This window comes from Pangasianodon hypophthalmus, chromosome 15, assembly GCF_027358585.1.
Source record: "Pangasianodon hypophthalmus isolate fPanHyp1 chromosome 15, fPanHyp1.pri, whole genome shotgun sequence".
Lineage (NCBI taxonomy): Eukaryota > Metazoa > Chordata > Actinopteri > Siluriformes > Pangasiidae > Pangasianodon > Pangasianodon hypophthalmus.
Genome location: NC_069724.1, coordinates 10,418,760 through 10,427,500, shown reverse-complemented (window position 1 = coordinate 10,427,500; position 8,741 = coordinate 10,418,760). Strand labels below are relative to the sequence as shown.

Sequence of the window (8,741 nt, the reverse complement as noted above, 5' to 3'; positions counted from 1 at the left end):
GCTCTTTGGTTTTGTTTTTGTTTGTTTTTTTTTTTTGTTTTTTTTTCCCCTCCCGGTTTACCCTTGTTTAATTTTTTTCTTTTTTTTTTTCCAGTTAATCATACTGCAAAAAATAGATAAAATGATATTCATACATAAAAACCCCTCCACAGGCAGTCTTGGTCTATTTTTCTTTACACACTGGATGACTCGTCTGTTTCATCTACATCTGCTTTGTGAAGGCGAGCATGTTCATTTGCTCATTTGGGAAATTAAGTAAAAAGCATAATCACATGACTTCCTCTAATGATGACCTGGATTTTTTTTTTTTTTGCTTATATTCATAATTTTATTTTTGCTGAATGCAGGTTTAAACAATTCATCCCCTTTTTTCTCCATCAGTTTGAGCATTTGTGGCTGAGATACACATTTATGTTCATTGTTTAATTATTTTTATTTTCTTTCATCTTTTGCTCATGTTCATGCCTTCTTTCACAGTTGAGCGGTATAGGGACCCGAAACACAATTTTAAACAACATTAAAATGATTTTTAAAGCAACCCAGTTGCCGTATATATTTTGTTTTAGTTAAAATACGGTCAGCTTTTCTTTGTAGTGCATGAAATGCAGAGATGTTTGTGCAAATCTCATGAACTTCTTTTAAAGGTTAAAGGCATGTCCACATATTCCACATTGATTAGTGTGGACAGTTCCACATTCTGCACATTTACTGTCCTTTTTACAGGAAGAAATAAAAGTTTTCAACATAAACACACCTCATCTGTCTGTAAGCTTGATAAGTGCAACTGTAAGTCAGCAGTGAGCTGTAAATCCTTCCCAAACGAAACACTGCACTCTGGGGGGGGAAAAAGGTGAGGAAATTAGAGGGGTGAACAAAAAAAAGTTACAAATAAATATATTTAAAATGTCTACAATCTTACAAAAGTATCTGTTTAAAACTGAGTTACTGTTTGTGATTAAGGTTATGGCAATGAATGAATATACAGGACAAAAAAGGGTGAGAGAAAAAGTGGCGAGGGGGGGAGTGAGAGAACCAGAAAGCAAGATGGACAGAATAAGAATGTCTCTCTCCAGTGTGCAGGACATGTAATGAAGAACTCAATTATTGGGTTAAAATCTGATTTCTTTACATCTTTAATCTGATTAGAGAGATCACAACAACATGAATAACCTGATAACTGCTGAAATCAGGAAATAATCAGATCATTAGTGTCAGAAATCAGATTATAGTCAGATCACTGGTGTTTGTGTAAAGACATTGCCTTTGGATGAAAGAAAGAAGTGTGATTACAATGAGTTTGCAGTTCTACTGTGTTTCATCCGAAGTGATGCTGCTGATCGGTGAGCTTCTGTAAAGCTGAGTTTAAATTCTCCAAAGTTCTGTAAGTTTTTTAATGGGAAAGTTTCACACTTTAATCTGGAAATGTGTAAACCTTTTATATATAAAAAAAAAGTCAGGCGTAGAATAGACGGAAGGAGGAGGAGGACAAACTGTGCTGTACTCATCTTACACTCACTTAAACTGATAATAGAGACAAAGTTAATATTCTGAGTCAGAGAACTAGCAACAGGACCGTGTGAGCACGAGCAGCACACCATAAACCTGTTATCAGCTTCCCAGAAGGTTTTCATTTTCAACAGCAAAGAAAAAAATGCAGAAATACAGAGCCCCATAATGTAGCAGTAGTAAGAACTTCTGACAGCACTTCACTGTGATATTTCTGAAAATTAAGATTAAAAATCTTCAGTAAAGATGTCTTCAATTTTGAGGCCAATAAAAATTTTCAATAAGATTTCTTATTAACAAATAAAAGTAGAGCCCTTAATATTACTGTATTGTCTTTATTACAGTGAGGAGCAGTAAGTATTTGGACACTTTTCTTGTTATTTAATATACAGAGTGTCCAAAAAGTCAGGAACCAACGAGAGTAAAACTACATACACCGATCAGCCATAGCATTAAAATCACCTGTCTAATGTTGTCTCCCTTGTGCCGCCAAAACAGCTCTGACCTGTCAAGGCATGGACTCCACAAGACCTCTGAAGGCATGCTGTGATACCTTGCACCAAGACGTTAGAGCAGATCCTTTAAGTCCTGTAAGTTGCATACCACTGCATACCGGGAACACGCCACAAGACCTGCTGTTTTTCTCTGACCCAGTCGTCTAGCCATCACAATTTGCCTCTTGCCAAAGTTGCTCAGATCCTTACGCTTGCCCATTTTTCCTGCTTCCAACACATCAACTTCAAGACTTGCTGCCTAACATATCCCACCCCTTGTCAGGTACCACTGTAACGACATAATCAGTGTTATTCGTGTCACCTGTCAGTGGTTTTAATGTTTAAAGTTTTTAAATGTCATATATATATACAGTCAGGTCCATAAATATTGGGACAGTGACACAGTTTTGGTAATTTTGCCTCTGTACACCACCACAGTGGATTTGAAATGAAGCAGTCAAGATGTGACTGAAGCGTAGACTTTCAGCTTTAATTCAAGGGGTTTAACAAAAATATTGCATTAACCGTTTAGGAATTACAGCCATTTTTTACAGAGTTCCTCCATTTTCACAGGCTCAAAAGTAATGGGACAAACTAATATAATCATAAATATAAGGATTATTTTTATTAGTTGGAGGTAAATCCTTTGCCGTCAATGACTACCTGAAGTCTGGACCCCATGGACATCACCAAATGCTGAGTTTCCTCCCTTGAGAGGATTTGCCAGGTCTTTACTGCAGCCATCTTCAGTTGCTGCTTGTTTGTGGGTCATTCTGCCTTCAGATTTGTCTTCAGTAAGTGAAAAGCAGCTCAGTTGGGTTGAGGTCAGGTGACTGACTCGGCCATTTAAGAACATTTAATTTCCAAGCTCTTGGGCTGCTTACACAGTATGTTTTGGTTGTTATCCGTCTGTACTGTGAAGCGCTGTCCTATCAGTTTTGCAGCATTTGACTGAATCTGAGCAGAAAGTATAGCTCTGTACACTTCAGAATTCATCCTGCTACTTCTATCAACAGTCACATTATCAATAAACCCCAGTGACCCAGTTCCATTGGCAGCCAAACATGCCCATGCCATAACACTGCCTCCACATGTTTGACGGATGATGTGGTATGCTTTGGATCATGAGCCCTTCCTTTCCTTCTCCATACTTTTCTCTTCCCATCATTCTGGTACAAGTTAATCTTGCATCAGAACTGGTCAGGCTTTTTTTAGAGGTTTTTTAGCAAAGTCTAATCTGGCCTTTGTGTTCTTGAGTGTTACCAGCGGTTTGCATCTTGAGGTAAACCGTCTGTATTTACATTCATGAAGGTGGCTCTTGATTGTAGACTTTGACAATGATAGGCCTACCTCCTCCAGAGTGTTCCTGACTTGGCTAGATGTTGTGAAGGGGTTGTTCTTCAATAAGAAGAGAATTCTGCAATCATCCACTTTAGTTGTTTTCTGTGGTCTCCCAGGCCTTTTGGTGTTGCTGAGCTCGCCAGTGCATTCCTTCTTTTTAAGAATGTACCAAATTGTTGATTTGGCCCTCCTAAAGTTTCTGCTGTCTCTCTGATAGGTCTGTTTTGGTTTTTCAGCCTATTGATGGCCTCCTTCACTTGCATCAACACCTCTTTGGACGGCATATTGAGAGTTCCCATGAACAGCTACCAAATGCAAATTCAACACTTGGAATCAGCTCCAGACCTTTTATCTCCTTAATTTATCATGATATAAGGAGGAAACAGGCCACAGCTGGCCATGAAACTGCTTATCAGTCAATTGTCCCATTACTTTTGAGCCTGTGAAAATGGAGGAACTCTGTAAAAAATGGCTGTAATTCCTAAACGGTTAATGCAATATTTTTGTTAAACCCCTTGAGTTAAAGTCTACGCTTCAGTCATATCTTGACTGCTTCATTTCAAATCCACTGTGGTGGTGTACAGAGGCAAAATTACCAAAACTGTGTCACTGTCCCAATATTTATGGACCTGACTGTATATATATACACTATATTACCAAAAGTATTCAGTCACCCATCCAAATGATCAGAATCAGGTGTCCTAATCACTTGGCCTGGCCACAGGTGTATAAAATCAAGCACTTAGGCATGCAGACTGTTTTTACAAACAATTGTGAAAGAATGGGCCGCTCTCAGGAGCTCAGTGAATTCCAGCGTGGAACTGTCATAGGATGCCACCTGTGCAACAAATCCAGTCGTGAAATTTCCTCGCTCCTAAATATTCCACAGTCAACTGTCAGCTTTATCATGACAAAATGGAAGAGTTTGGGAACAACAGCAACTCAGCCACGAAGTGGTAAGCCACGTAAACTGACGGAGAGGGGTCAGCGGATGCTGAAGCGCATAGTGCAAAGAGGTCGTCGACTTTCTTCACAGTCAATTGCTACAGAGCTCCAAACTTCATGTGACCTTCAGATTAGCCCAAGTACAGTACGCAGAGAGCTTCATGGAATGGGTTTCCATGGCTGAGCAGCTGCATCCAAGCCACACATCACCAAGTGCAATGCAAAGCGTCGGATGCAGTGGTGTAAAGCACGCCGCCACTGGACTCTAGAGCAGTGGAGAGGCGTTCTCTGGAGTGATGAATCTCGCTTTTCCATCTGGCAATCTGATGGACGAGTCTGGGTTTGGAGGTTGCCAGGAGAATGGTACATTTCGGACTGCATTGTGCCGAGTGTGAAATTTGGTGGAGGAGGAATTATGGTGTGGGGTTGTTTTTCAGGAGTTGGGCTTGGCCCCTTAGTTCCAGTGAAAGGAACTTTGAATACTTCAGGATACCAAAACATTTTGGACAATTCCATGCTCCCAACCTTGTGGGAACAGTTTGGAGCGGGCCCCTTCCTCTTCCAACATGACTGTGCACCAGTGCACAAAGCAAGGTCCATAAAGACATGGATGACAGAGTCTGGTGTGGATGAACTTGACTGGCCTGCACAGAGTCCTGACCTGAACCCGATAGAACACCTTTGGGATGAATTAGAGCGGAGACTGAGAGCCAGGCCTTCTCATCCAACATCAGTGTGTGACCTCACCAATGCGCTTTTGGAAGAATGGTCAAAAATTCCTATAAACACACTCCTCAACCTTGTGGACAGCCTTCCCAGAAGAGTTGAAGCTGTAATAGCTGCAAAAGGTGGACCGACATCATATTGAACCCTATGGGTTAGGAATGGGATGGCACTTAAGTTCATATGTGAGTCAAGGCAGGTGACAGAATACTTTTGGTAATATAGTGTATATATGTGAATGAATATGTGAATATATATACACATGTGAATCAGACATTGCAATTATTGCAAATATGAGTTGCAGTTAACATACAATGGAAAAGAAAATTGTTTAATTCCGTTTTATTTTCTGGCAAGATGGGAGTGCTTAAAATGACCAACTAGCGTTTTCCTGATGGACATGCTGGCTCAGTCCACCTATGTCTACAACTGGCTATAAAGTATGTGTCATACAGCCCAAGCTAGCAATTCTCCACAATCCTCCATAGCCTTATGCATATTGCGAGCATTATCTCTGATCACAGCGTGCACCATTTCCACTGTCCAAGCATTTGTTCAAAACCAGTGGAGATTGCTGATGCTGTATGTGAAGTGGGACAGTCCTGTGCATGAAACACTAGACTGCTGTACCTCAGCTGAACATTTGTTGAATTCTGTTGTTCTCTTCAGAACTGTGGAAAATTTCCACTGAGCACCCATTTTCACTCTATAGCGCCAGAGCATAACTATGCTTAATGCATGCACAAGCAAAAAAAGGTCAAGTTATCAGTTGTTTTTATCAACTGAAATTCCAATATTGGACAATAATTTAAAACTTTCACTGATATGACTTTTTCCATATCAATTTTGTTTAGCGACTTTGGTAACTTTAGTGACTTACCTCAATGTATTAAATAACAAAAAGTGTCCAAATACTTATTTTCCCTCACTGTATCAATTATTATAGAAAAATTTGTAAGCTATAGAACTTTGTTCACTGTTTAATTGAACACATTTATCCAAAACACACATTCTATTCTAGGAAAAAGATGTTACTTATAGTAATTAATAATAAATTGTTAATGTAAACTTCTCTAGGTCAAGCTACAGCTTTTCCCCAAGGCTGTGTTAGTTTCCATGAAACCCTGTATATTCGCACACACCAGTTTGCAGACACACACAATGATCACTCCTTATTACATTTTTTTAGACTGACAAGCTTTTATCAGTACTGTGTTCACACTGTCTCCAGCTGCAGGTCTGATTCTTTGCCTGTAATCCTCAAACTCTGCATCGGCATGGAGCACCTGACCTGATTTATACTGCTCAGTGAGTGGACCTGTGCTGCTGCTATCTGTGCTAATGTTCTCCAGAGTCTGGCTGATTAAGGGCAGTGTTTTTCTCTCCATGTCGGCCGTAACATTCCACCAGTTTGGAGTCCTTGTCTCCACCATCTGCTGCAGCTTGTTAAGTATGGAGGGAATCTCAGTATGGTAGAGATGGTTCTGCTGCTTGTTGTATTCCTGCGGTCGTTGTTACACTCATCAGAGTGGTCTAAGCGCTGACGAGCGTGGATTGGGGTCTTTTCAACATCTGCTTTGTTGGAGGCGGGGTTTTGTTCAATTTTCCCTCTTGCTGATTGGCTATCTTCACCTCCTTCTACTCCTTCTCATAGCATGTCTTACTGTTCTCAAGCTGGTTGTTCTGCTAGAATTTTCTTCACATCACTCAGATACTTCACATTCATCATTTGCATTCATTTATTCTACACATCCATATCACCAAAATGGTACTGTATTTTTAAAACATATTCAAAATATAATTTAAACAAACAAATAAATAAATGTTTTCCAATTTTTACCCTCTATAGAATTGGGGACGTCTTTGGACTTATGGGTGGCACAGTAGTGCAGCAGATAGTGATGGAGCAGATAGTGATGGAGCAGATAGTGATGGAGCAGATAGTGGTGCAGCAGATAGCGATGCAGCAGATAGTGGTGCAGCAGATAGTGATGCAGCAGATAGTGGTGCAGCAGATAGCGGTGCAGCAGATAGCGGTGCAGCAGATAGCGGTGCAGAAGATAGCGATGCAGCAGATAGCGGTGCAGCAGATAGCGGTGCAGCAGATAGCGGTGCAGCAGATAGCGATGCAGCAGATAGCGGTGCAGCAGATAGCGATGCAGCAGATAGCGGTGCAGCAGATAGCGATGCAGCAAATAGCGGTGCAGCAGATAGCGGTGCCTCCGCGCAGTCCCAGGGTCCTCGGTTAGATCCTGAGCTCGGGTTGCTATCTGTGTGGAGTTTCACGTGTGGGTTTCCTCTGGGTTCTCTGGTTTCCTCCCACTTCCCAAAAACATTCAGGTGGGAGGATTGGTGTAATACGGGGTGTATTTATGCCTCATGCCCTGTGTTCCCAGGATAAAGAGGTTACTGAAGAATAAAAGAATGAAGGAATGTAATATTGATTTCTGTTAGTAATCAATGCGTCCTGCAGATGGCGCTGTTCACTGTATTTCTTTACATAGTGCTCTGCAATGAGTATGTTTAATATAATATAATATAATATAATATAATATAATATAATATAATATAATATAATATAATATAATATAATATAATTATTTTTTTCGAAATAAATAGTTAAAATTAGTATTTTATTTAGAATAGTTTTTTTGTTTGCCTTTTTTTATTGAAAAAGAGATTATTGTTTGATCACTAATTTTGAGTACACACTACTGTAGTCCATTAAATAGTAGGTGATATGAAATTGTGGAAAAAGCTACTTAAGGTTCAGCATTTGACATGGACATGAGACCATTTTAGGACCTGGATAAAAAAAATTAAAAAAAAAATACATGCATGCTTTTATTATGCAGATCTGGCAACCTTGTAATGATCTATTAGAAAAGAGGTCACTACAGTTGGGCCATGTCTACACTGCACTAATGTTAGTCAGATTAATATTGTGTGATCTATGTACTCATTTCTCAGTGAGTAAAAAATACTGACAATTAAAGAATGTAAATGACAAAAAAAAATCTCATCTAGTAGATCTAAAAGAAACAAGCTTTAAAGTTTATTTATTAATATTAAAATACAGTATAATAGTAATATAATGTATTATTAATATATAAAAATGTGGATAAATAATATAAAATATAATATAAAATATTATAAAAGCATATACATGGCTCACTAATTAGGCTTTTTATGTGACCTGATGAATACCAAAAATAAATTTATCGTTAAATAAAAGGAAACGTAGAATAAAAAAAATAATGATAATTCACTGATATAAATGTTCATTTGAAATGTTTTATATTTTATTTATACAGCGATGTATTCATACATAAAATACAAAAAAATATACATTTACAAGTTTTACAAAATGCAGGATTATATTACATTTATTTAATATAAACAGAAAACCCTCTTTTCAGAGTTACAAAAATATCCAGAGTGTTATTTAGAGTTTTTTTTATCAAAATGTTTATTGCACCAGTGCAGAGACACAACGCGCCAAAAAGTAACCTGTACCAGAAATGACCACTAATATCACTATACAGTTTGTGTGTGTAGGTTAAAGGTGTAGTTTTTGAATATTTTAATCCCATATTATCCCTGATAGTTTATACACTTATATATTTTTCTTACTGCTTTATTAGGTCGGGCACCTCAAGCTCCAAATTTTGGAAATATTTTGATATAAATTTTTACACATATAAATATGTTTAACAAACTTCCAGTTTGGTT

The 8,741-nt window shown here is 38.5% G+C and overlaps 1 protein-coding gene across 1 annotated transcript in view; it reads left to right on the top strand.

The window, feature by feature from the left end:
- The window catches only part of rad23b (RAD23 homolog B, nucleotide excision repair protein), a 10,334-nt gene extending 9,581 nt beyond the window's left edge, over positions 1 to 753 (top strand). Inside the window, exon 10 of the mRNA XM_026941395.3 lies at positions 1 to 753. This exon is cut by the window's left edge and continues 116 nt beyond it. The gene's annotated coding sequence lies outside the window, so the exon portion shown is untranslated.
- The last annotated feature ends 7,988 nt before the right edge of the window (positions 754 to 8,741 follow it).